This window comes from Herpailurus yagouaroundi, unplaced genomic scaffold (genome assembly GCF_014898765.1).
Source record: "Herpailurus yagouaroundi ecotype Mexico unplaced genomic scaffold, PumYag 250, whole genome shotgun sequence".
NCBI lineage: Eukaryota > Metazoa > Chordata > Mammalia > Carnivora > Felidae > Herpailurus > Herpailurus yagouaroundi.
In genome coordinates this window covers 14837402-14849120 of record NW_024412467.1, presented here as the reverse complement: position 1 = coordinate 14849120, position 11719 = coordinate 14837402, and the positions used below count along the sequence as shown (strand labels likewise).

Sequence of the window (11719 nt, the reverse complement as noted above, 5' to 3'; positions counted from 1 at the left end):
CAAGTCACTCGCTCCCCCCTTCACGCACCACCCCCGTCAAACCCTCAATGCCCTATCTAACTATATTTATATTTATTATATATAAATATATATAAATATATAATATATATTATATATAAATATATATATTCATTATATATAAAATGATCAGGGAAGACTAGCATGATAAGGTGTGACCTGATTGCTGAGGGAAGGGGGGAGCCTGGCAAGTAAGACTCAGAAGGTCCTTCCAGTGCAGAAGTCTTGAGTTGGCTGCATAATTGGCCTTTTAGGGGAACATTAAGGAGGCCACTTAGCGGCCTTTTAAGTATGGTCTTTGTTTTGCAAACAAATGTATGGTTTTTTCCTCAACTTGAGGGTAAGCTTCCCGAGAGGGGGTGGATAATCCGTGATAAAGTGTCATGATGCTTTCTTTCTTCAGTAAAATTCCACTGTCTGAAGTATACCAATCAAAGTTTTTGGTAAGGGCTGGAAAGGGCACAAGGATACTTGGATAGGATTATAACCCCTAGGTTGTGGCCCTCGAATATCCCAGTAAAATACCAATGCTCTTAGAGTGTAAGTTATGCCTAGGCTTATAGGCCCAGAGCCACATACAGCACTTAGCAAGCAGGCACAGATAACCTCATCATTTAAAAAAAAAAATGGATTCTTAGGGAGCCTGGGGGCTCAGGAAGTTGAGTGTCTGACTCTTGATTTCTGCTCAGGTCATGATCTCATGGTTCGTGGGATCTAGCCCTGCATCAGGCTCTGTGTTGACAGCAGGGTGCCTGCTTGGGATTCTCTCTCTTCCTCTCTTTCTCTGTCCTTCCCCCACTTGCTCTCTCTCTCTTAAAATAAACAATTAAAAAAACTTTTAATTAAAAAATGGATTCTCAGTTCTAAATAAAATGAACTAATCCCTTTATTTCTAATAACTGCCCTTGCTTCAGACAAAATACCAAGAGTGCAATGAAAACAGAGGCCAATAAAGTAAATAACTTAAAGCAACCAACCAAAGGAATATCATCAAACAGTCCTAGCTGAGCCTTTCCAAATCAGTGCTTCTCAAATCATAACACCTTTATTAAGTGGTTCTTTTATCCATCTTGCCATAAAAATAGAGAAATATGAAAAAAAAAACTATGTACAAAATAGTTCGGTCACTTTATTTTAAATACAACTGTATGCAATTTGTTAATCCTCACTGTCATTTATAACTGAATTATATGTACTTTGGAAAGCCGTACAACGGATAGCATGCTGTGTGTGATTGTTGAAGTGTGTTTATGGTCGTTCTCTAATTTACATCTGAGGTCCCTCCTCAACCAGGAATTCCATGAAGACACAACCTTATTATATCCCAGCACCATATTATCAAGTAAATTGGATTTGATTGGCTCATGTTGTATTTGTAGTGCTTCTTGTAGGCATAAATCTTACAAGGGATTTTAATTCCTTGAGCATCTCTTCTGCGTGATTTCCTTAAAGATGGGGATTTTGTCTACTTAGCTTCATTGTTGAATCCTCAGTACCCAGCACAGTGTCCGCCCATAGGGGGCCCTTCACTAATGTTGAGCAAATAACTAACTGATTTTCTGAAATGAGGTATGGTATCTGTGATTGCTAATTTTATGTGTCAACTTGGCCAAGCCAAGAGATCCCCATATTTGATCAAACATTATTCTAGAGGTTTCTATGAAGTTACTAGTCAGGTAAGATGAAAATTTAAATTAGTTGACTCTGAGGAAAGCAGATAGCCCTCTATGATGTGGGTGAGCCTCATCTAATCAGTTGAAAGCCTTAAGAGAAAAAGACTGATTGCCCCTGAGGAAGAATTCTGCCAGCCGACTCTGCCTTCGCACTCAGCTGCAACATCACCTCTTCCTCAGGTCTCCGAGGAACTTGCCAGCTTCCATAGAAGCATAAGCCGATTCCTTAAAAGAAAGCTCTCTGTATCGTTACACATATACTCACATGCTATTGGCTCTGCTTGTCTAAAGAACCCTGGCTAATTCAGTATGCCTTACTCATTTACTCTCTCAATGAATCAGTCAACACATGCTATTTACCAAGAATCATTCTCACTCACCGAGGCCCCACAGCTGCCAAAGCCAGACTAGTGACACAACCCAGATAGCTTGCTTTTTTTTTTTTTTTAATTTGAGAGAGAGAGATAGAGAGAGAGTGCCCAAGTGGGAGAGGGGGGCAGAGGGAGAGAAAGAGAATCTTAAGCAGGCACCATGTTCAATGCAGAGCCCGACATGGGCCTCAATCCCACCATCATAGGATCCTGGGATCATGGCCTGAGCCAAAACTCAAGAGTTGGATGCTCAACTGACTAAGCCACCCAGGTGTCTCCCCACCTCCGACAGCTTTTGACCTTAATTTCTCCACTCTGGTGGAGCACCAGAGAGCATTACCTCCTCAAAGTTTCATTTCTCTTGTGATGCAAAGCACCTGTACATCTCTCTAGAGAAACAGGTGCCGAGAGAACACTGTACTTGTCAAAGCTGTGTTGTGATGGTGTTATGGGAGGCACCAATTTACTACTGTAATTTTAGGGGAAAATACTTCCCAGGGCGATGCTGAGACATTAATAGTATCACTTCCTCTAAATATTTCCACTCTTTAGAGTGAAGCTGTGGGTGGGGAATTTCCGTCATGGAAACTAGCCAAAAGGTTACAAAAGGTTCACGGACACGGTACCACTTGATGTGTGGCAGATAATTGGTCCCCCCATAAGGCTAAGGAAAAGACGAATCTAAAAATACACCAGCTGGAAGCCTCTAGGGGAGCACGGCATGAAATCTGGTTCTCTTGGGGATCTAGCAACGAGATTAGCAGTCACGGAGTCTATCTGTGAACCTGAGGGAGGATGCTTCTGTAGAGTCCATATTCACATAGACCCTCCCACTGAGGGTTTGTGTGGTAGGGGAAGTGGACATTGAGAGTGAAAGCCTTCCTTAATGTGCCTGCAGGAAGCACAGTTCACCCCTGGGAGTATGTTTTCTCTCTGGGAGTCATTTTTATCTCTTTCTTCCTTCCCCTTTAAGGCCCCTCCTCTCCTTTGATGTCTTTTTCCTTCTGGCTCTCGGTTCCCTAATTCATTTACCTCTTACCTCCAGTGGAAGCCTGTTTCTAGCATGAAGCCAGGCCTCACGCCTCTGCTGGTAGTGTTTTGTGCATGAGAGAGGGAGAGATCTGGGGAGCATTCCTGAAATTATACCCTGAGCCTTCAACGGTGGCAATTACCTAGCACTGTCAATGGGGAGAAATGATAAATAGACTGTCATATGTCCACTTGATAGAATGCTATACAGCCATCAAAATAACTCGTCAACACCTATTTGCATCGATGTGGATTAACCTTCAGAAACAATGTTGAGCCAACACGTTCCAGTTATGGAAGGATATATACGGTATGATCATATTTGCTTCAAGTTACCAAACAGGAAAAAATAAACAGCATATACAATACACATAAATTACATATTAATTAATGTTTATATAAATCAATATAGACATAACTTATAGTCCACATATGATATATCTGTACCTATAGACATATGAGGCATGTCTAAAAAGAAAAGTAAGGGAGAATGAGTAACACAAAATTTAGAGAGCAGTTCCCTTTGTGGGGAGCATGGGTAGAAACTGATACAATTGGCTGGGGGCATGAATGAGGCCTCAAGGGTTGGTAAGCTTTATTTCTATTACTATTTAGAAGGTAGGCACACGTAACATATGCTTCTTTGTAGTATGAAATGTTTTCCAATACCTAAAAATTTTTCCTAAAGTGAAATTTGTGCAGATTATTAATCCTCATTTATCATCTTCCTTGGAAAACGAAGGGAGGGGCTTGGGGGATAACAGCTGCTTATAAAAATCAAAGAGAACGTTAGCGGAGTTATAGACCTCCATTAACCAAAGCTTCCAGTCGGAACCGAAGGTGAAAAAGAAATGTGGATGTACTGATACCTTCACTTGTTACCTCCCTTCACCATTGCTTGACTTACTTCTGACCCCCCAGGATGCTTCCTAAGGGCAGAACCACCATGTAATGGAGCCGGGAAGGGTGTCAATTTCAAGCTATCATCACTGCCTGGATATTTGGGAGCTATCGTGGGTGCAGTGTTGATTTGAATGATCAAAACAGTCTGCCGCAAAGGGTGGCTTGGACACCCCAGCCTGGGACGTCCCTGTCATTCGTGGCCCTGTGGCACGCACACATGGCAGGTGCTGGGTGGAATGAGACTCAACTGTGGCCTTGAGGAGCTCCCGCTCTAATGAAGCTCTGCCAGTCTTCTCTCAAAGTCTTGCCTCCCGGTGTCTACCATATCAGTTGTGCTCCCAGCACAATTAGTAACATGATTTTTTTTTTCCTTTCAATCGGCTCACTTTTTTTTTTTTAACTTGAAGATATTTACTTAATACTAAAAGAAAGTTTATACCACTCCTGCAGGTGAATAGCCAGTGCCGCTACAGTTGATAGAAGGTAATCATGGAAAACAGATGCAGGAAAACAAAACTATGCTGGTGAATTTTAGCTGGCTCTCGTTGACTGCTGATGGCTCATAGTCCAAGGCTCCCTTTCTCCTTGTTAAAAAGGTAAATGGCCAATGGTTAGCAAATGTTAAGATCAGGCCAATCTCAAACAATCAGGAGAGTGAAAATGGAAAAGTTTTCTGTGGCAAGGTCTAGTGACAGCATGATTATATGCTATATCTGTGTATTGTGTATATATTGTGGTGCCCCACAGTTTGGAAACTTTGATCAAAGGAGTTGCCAGGAGACAGATAAGTGGAAGGAAAATGGAGGGCATTTGGAGTAAGGTGTGATACAGTTTTGCACAGGACATGTTACATCTAAAGGAACTCTCCCTGGGGCGCCTGGCTGGCTCTGTTGGAAGAGCATGTGACTCTTGATCTCGGGGTTGTGAGCCAGAGCCCCATGTTGGATGTAGGGATTACTTAAAAATAAACTATTTTCATTACTTTTTAATGTTTATTTATTTTTGAGAGAGAGAGAGAGAGAGAGCAGGGGAGGGGCAGAGAGAGAAGGAGACACAGTATTGGAAGCAGGCTCCAGGCTCTGAGCTGTCAGCACCGAGCCCAACGCGGGGCTCGAACTCATGAATTGCAAGATCATGACCCGAGCAGAAGTCAGACGCTCAACCGACTAAGCCACCCAGGTGCCCTAAAAATAAGCTCTTTAAAAAAAAGAAACGATCTCTCCCTGTGTACCTGAGTCCTTTCTCTAAGCAGGATCTCATAAGGGGCTGAGGAGGACGTCCTCCATATGGCCCTGAATAGATATGAGGGATATCAAAATGCAGATGCCCAAGTAAACGGGGAACAGTGGGTGACATGACCTGAGTATGCACAGGGCTGTGTAGCAGCTTGAATTTCCCCAGAAGCAGACCCTGACTCATATTCGAGTGCATGTACTTTGTTTGTTTACTTTTAAAGTTTACTTATTTGTCCTGAAAGAGACAGAGACAGTGCAAGTTGGGGATGAAAAGAAAGAGAAGGAGAGAGAGAATCCCAAGCAGGCTCCTTACTGCCAGCACAGAGCCTGACACCGGGCTCAAACTCGTGAAACCAGGAGATCAGGACCTGAGCCCAAACCAAGATGCTTAACTGACTGAGCCACCCAGGCCCCCTCAAGTGCTGGTAGTTTAACCGATGATCCCAGGACACCTTGCTGGAGAGCAGGAAGCCAGGGAAGAGTCGTGAGAAGGGACAGCACATAAAAGATCAGTTATCAAGCCAGCTACCCCTGTGGCAACTGAGCTTAAGTTCACGTGGAAACTTTAGGGAATCGGTAAAACATGCGTCTTAGAGTTATTCCACTCAGGCCTGAGGGAGCTGGGATGTTTACGGCCCACTCGAGAGTTGGATTCTGGGCCTTTTCATTTGCCTTTAAGCAATTACAGTGGCCCTACTTGGCTTGGAGAAAGCTCTCAGGTCCTGAGATAAAGACTCAGGCTGTTAGAAGTTAGTTCAGTCCTGATGAGGCCCAAAGGATGTAGGTAGGAAACTGTTTTCAGTCCACCCTTCCTCTGCTAGAAACTTCAAAAACGTGTCATGCTTGACCCATACCACAGCATTCCAAGAGGGCTCTTTCCCCTCATTTACATACAGAGAAAGAGGCTCTATCATTTTAGGCATCATTTGCCCAAAGTCAGGCAGCCTGTGTTCTACACCCCTGGTTACACCTTCCCGGTCGTCTTCTTTTTTAACATCGAGGTGAAATTCACATGACATACATTAGACATTTGCAAGAGGACAATTCAGTGGCGTTCAATATGGTCACAATGCTGTGCCAACACCACCTGCATCTGGCTCCAAAATACTTTTATCACCCCCACAGGAAATCTCCTACTCAGTAATAGCCACTGGTAGCCATCAACCTGCACTCTGTCTCTACTGACTAATCCATTCTGGGTATTTCATGTAAATGGAATCAAGTACTTCTTGTGCCTGGCGTCTTTCACTTTACACAGTGCCTTTGAGACTTAACCCTGCTGTGGGATGTATTAGCAGTTCATTTTTTCTTTGGTGGCTGCATAGTATTCCGTTGCGTATGGACATACCACAATTTGTCTCTCCACTCATCTGCTGATGGACATTTAAGCTGCTTGCCATCTCAGGCTGTTGTGAATAGTGCTGCTAGCAAAGTGTGCACACATGTACATATTTGAGTCCCTGTCTTCAGTTCTCTTGGATGCTTAACTAGGAGTAGAATTGCTGGGTCACATGGCAATTTTGCATTTCTCTTTTCTTTTTATTTTATTTTATTTTTTTTTTAATTTTTTTTTTTAAACATTTATTTATTTTTCAGACAGAGAGAGACAGAGCATGAACAGGGGAGGGGCAGAGAGAGAGAGGGAGACCCAGAATCGGAAACAGGCTCCAGGCTCTGAGCCATCAGCCCAGAGCCTGACGCGGGGCTCAAACTCACGGACTGCGAGATCGCGACCTGGCTGAAGTCGGACGCTTAACCGACTGAGCCACCCAGGCGCCCCTGCATTTCTCTTTTCAAGGAACTGTGCTAGTCTTCTTGTGGGGGCTCCTTCTCCTCTAACTTCTATTTATTTATTTATTAAAAAAACTTTTTTAACATTCACTTACTTATTGAGAGAGAGGGATGGAGCACGAGCAGGGGAGGGTCAGAGAGAGAGGGAGACACAGAATCTGAAGCAGGCTCCAGGCTCTGAGCTGTCAGCCCAGAGCCCGACGTGGGGCTGGAACTTACGAACCGCGAGATCATGACCTGAGCCGAAGTCGGATGCTTAACCGACTGGGCCACCCAGGCACCCCATCCTCTACCTCTATTTAAATGTTAGAATTTCTTGGGGCGCCTGGGTGGCTCAGTCGGTTAACCATCCGACTTCGGCTCAGGTCATGATCTGGTGGTTTCCTAAGTTCCAGCCCCACTCTCCGGGCTGCCAGCTCTCTCTCTCTGCCCCTCCCCCACTAATGTTCCTTCTCTCTGTCCCTCTCTCAAAAACAAACACTAAAATAAAATAAAGGTTAGAATTTCTTCAGATTCGATTCTAAGCCACCCTCTCCTTTCCCATTTGATACTTTCCCTCAAGCATGTATCACCCACAATCATGGTTGCAATTACCAAATCTATGCCAAGGATCCCCAGACCTCTCCCCTGAGCTCTAGATATTGGCCAGTGTCGAATGCCTGACTGACATCTGCATTTGGATCAATTCTAGAACTGAACTAACCCAAGCCTGGTCCCCACCAGCTTCCCCAGTCTCAGTGACTGGCTATAACAGCATCAAGATCCGTTTGAATGTGCAAACCGGGAAACTGGGGGTCATCTCTGACCCTTCCCCCGTCGCTCTCCTTTTCTGTCCACCACCAAGTGCCGTTGATTTTCCTTTCTAGTTGACTTTTAAATTTGTGTAAATCTGTCTCCACTGCGACCACTCTTGTCTGTATTCACGTAGATACACTTGCCTGGCTGACTTTCTCCACCTTCTGATTGGTCTCCCTGTCTCTAGATGTGGTCCTTTTCCACCCGTCCTCCACACCTATTCTAACAGCCGTGGAGGACCCCTCTACCTTCTCCGTGGCTTTTAGAATAAGCAGCATCTTTCATGCTGCACTTTGGGCTAATTTGACCCACTATCCACTCGCCTCCCGCTACACTGGCCTTGATTTTGCCAGATAATTCTGTGGTCTCCTACCTCAGGAAACGGCCTCTGCTGTTCTCTCTGCCTGGAGCATAGCCTTGTGAACTCCTACGCCTTTTTTTTTTCAATTCTAGTCTCATTTTCTTTCTAGAAACCTCCCTGCCTCCCAGACGAGATCAGCTTCCCCCACAATATGTTGTGATCCTTATCGCATTTGTGTAATTAGTAATTAACGTCTGCTTCTCCCCTGCGCCGTAAACTTTTTGGAAGCAGGGCAATGTCCGTTTTCCTTCATCTTATGTAAGTTTTGACTTAAAAGCAGCTGCCCCATGAATGAACTAAGTAATGAGAAATGGTGGAGCTCCAACTCAAAGCTGATTTCTCATCCTGCCCTTTCCACTGCTCCACTTTGCCCCATTCTTAAAACAGGGATGTCCTTGCAGATTGGAAGGAATTTATCCCCAAACTGGAAGGAAGTAGAAACAAGGAGGAAAATCACTTGACTTGTTCCCAGGGTCCTGTCATGGGCTCTTCACACCGACTTCTGGTGGGAACCAACTTTCTGGGTGGGCGGGGAAGCTCCTCAAACAGGGGTTAAGAAGACCAGAGCACACACCCTCAGCTCTCATCACCGGCACACAGGGCAGAAAACCAGCCCGCCGACGTCCACACAGCTTTGAACAACATGCAACGCTTTTCAAATGGCATTCCCTTGAAAGTTGTCCGTGTTTTTCATTTTGAAATGATTTCAGCAAGATGAAAAGGCTGCCTCAATTCCTTTGTGGAAGAAACGCTACCGAATGAATGAATGAATGACTCAAGGGAATTAGTAAATACAGAAAAAAGAAAGGATGGAGAAGTTGAGGTGGCCCAGTGCGAACAGGTAGAACATAGTGTGATTTGTCCCCAACCCCTTAGAGATGATGCTGATGGCCAGTTCTCTGCAGAGCCAATCAACCCTGAGTCCAATCCCCAATCACCGTTTCCTACCCCTCCAGGCTGACTCCCAGAGGGACTGAAAATGACATTATGAATGATTTTAGTCCATCACAATGTGCAAGTGACAGCCCACACTTTGAAGTAATGAAATAATTTAGGAGAAGCCAAAGCTCAAGGTTATCACAGGTATGCTCTCTGCGGAGGGCAGCAAGGGGGAGGAGCCATCCAGCTTACACACCCGGAAGCACCTCCCCACGATGATTTCAAAAATAGAATCATGTAGGTTTCAGGTTGCTTTAAAGCCAGTGCCTGCGGGTCGACTGGAAAGAATCCTGGAGTCCCTCTTTCCACTTTTGGGACGTGTTGAGGCCCTCTCAGCTCCAGTTCAGGGGTGTCAACAGAGGGGAACACTAACAGATGTCTGATACCAGCTCAGGAAGTCAGAGTCTGAGTGAGTCCCACCCCCCGTCAGGCCACAAGTGTCTGAGAACTTACCCAGGGCAGAGCCACTGCTGCTGGATCGTCTGGTCTCACTGGTATTCTCTCCCTCTCCCCAGTCAGGCAGGTGGGAGCTGGGAGCTCAGTCCTGCCTCATCCCGATGCTTGTGTCTTGCCCCCGCCACCAGATTCGCTTCTAAAGGCAGCTGCAAGCATTACCCTACTGAGCAACCACACACATAGGCTGTGAACAGGGTTTGTGTGTGTTTTTCCTTCCGGTTGCTGCAAGTGATGTTGTCTCAGTTCATTTCCTCTCTGTCTTTTTTTTTTTTCATACACTGGGGGCGATATGTAGTTTAGGGGCAGGTGAGAAATCTAGCTCTCATCGGTACTGCTTGCTCTTTTGAGAAAGAGAGGTGATCTTTAAATTATCATTGCAATGGCATTCTGCAGAGTGGCATAAACTCCTTTCTAGGCTGCCTGGAGGCAAACATTCGGCTATGTTAAGGCCAACCAAATCAGGGTTTTGTGGTTTTACGGACTTAATAGACTCTAAAGAATTCCACTATAAGTTGACACGAAGCAACTTTTCATTCGACCAGTATTTTTTGAGTCTGTGCACTGATAGGCACCCTGCTAGGCGCTAGGCACCCAGCTGGAGCATCCCAGTGTGGAATGGAGGCCTAGACTGAGCATGTGGAAAGGACTTTGGAAGTTCCTTAGTCCCAAACCTTTGTCTTCTGACTGTGCCTCTGGGTAGCCGACAAGTGGTCTGGTCTGAGGCTAACTACCTGGTGGTTACCCTTTAAGCACCTTTGGTCTTTCTGGGCCTCAACTTCCTCATCTGTAAAATGGGACAGTCATAGGATTGTTGCGAGAGTTAAATTAGTTACTATATGTAAAGCGCTCAAAGAGTGGCTGGCACAAGTCAGTAGGTAGGCAGGATATGAGCGTTTGCTATCATCACTAGTGGTGAGTTGTATTATTATAAGCTCAGTCCTTTGGTTTTTCCTTCTCTTCCCACTTCCCATCCCTCGCTGGTGCCTAGGAAGGGACTGGGGGACAGAGAGGGTTGAGGAGAGAGGGAGATGATTTGAAGGATCGATACTCCCCCGTGATCAGGTAGAGTTCCTGCTCCAGGGTCAACACAAAGAAAAGCACTGCCCTTGACCTTCCCCCTCATCTTTGATCTCCGCTCATGGTATCCACTGCGCTCTTGTGACTTCTATTTCATTGCCGTTTTGGGTGTCTTAATATCCTGCAATACTTTTCTGAAATTCAGATCCGTGTCATCTATTTTTAAGTGTTGGGCCGGCCTGAGTCATATGAAGGAAATACTTCACCCATAAGCAGATGCCATATTTAATTTTTTTTAACGTTTATTTATTATTGAGAGACACAGAGAGACAGAGCATGAGCGGGGGAGGGGCAGAGACACAGGGAGACACAGAATCCGAAGGAGGCTCCAGGCTCCGAGCTGTCGGCACAGAGAGCCAGACGCAGGGCTCGAACTCGCAAACCGCGAGATCTTGACCTGAGCCAAAGTCAGACGCTCAGCCAACAGAACCACCCAGGCACCCCAGCAGATGCCATATTTAAGTAAAGAAACAAAACACTCTGCTCAACGCCTTGTGTAATTAGGACTTATAAATAAATCGATGACAAGAACATCCATGGTAATCCTTACATAAATATTGCATCCATAGGTGTAATTAGCAACATTCATGGTAAAAGTATCATCTATTTTTTCTTTCTCTCTTCTTTTCCTTAAAACACCACTCTTGCATACATGCTATATACCAGGAACAGTTCCAGATCTGAGATAGAATTATCCTATTCCCCAATTTTTATTTTCTAGTGCTGCATATCCATAACAAATCGAGCAGAGCGGAAGTCTAGACAGTACATATTTTTTCAAAATGTCCCTCCATGCATTTCCCGTTATCCCATATCATGTGCTATTTTCTCCACTAGATATTTAAGCAGCATAAATTTAAGTGTGTCAATTTCAGAAAAAATAATTTCCAGTTATCCATAATACCTCGAAGATGAATGCTATCAAGCTGTCTCCATAAGTCAGTGACACCTTAGATATATAAGAAGGCTAAGCTTGGCCTTCATTTACATCAAGCACTTGAGATGGGCAACTTGATTATCCTTAACTCTGTTCTTTTGTCCACATCCCCATGGCTTTCTTTCCCACTGCAC

At 44.8% G+C, this 11719-nt stretch overlaps 1 protein-coding gene across 1 annotated transcript in view; it reads right to left on the bottom strand.

Moving 5' to 3' along the window:
* NEDD9 (neural precursor cell expressed, developmentally down-regulated 9) overlaps positions 1-9729 on the bottom strand; it is a 190517-nt gene extending 180788 nt beyond the window's left edge. The window contains exon 1 of the mRNA XM_040460505.1: positions 9569-9729. The gene's annotated coding sequence lies outside the window, so the exon portion shown is untranslated. The remainder of the gene's footprint in view (positions 1-9568) is intronic.
* Positions 9730-11719: the final 1990 nt, after the last annotated feature.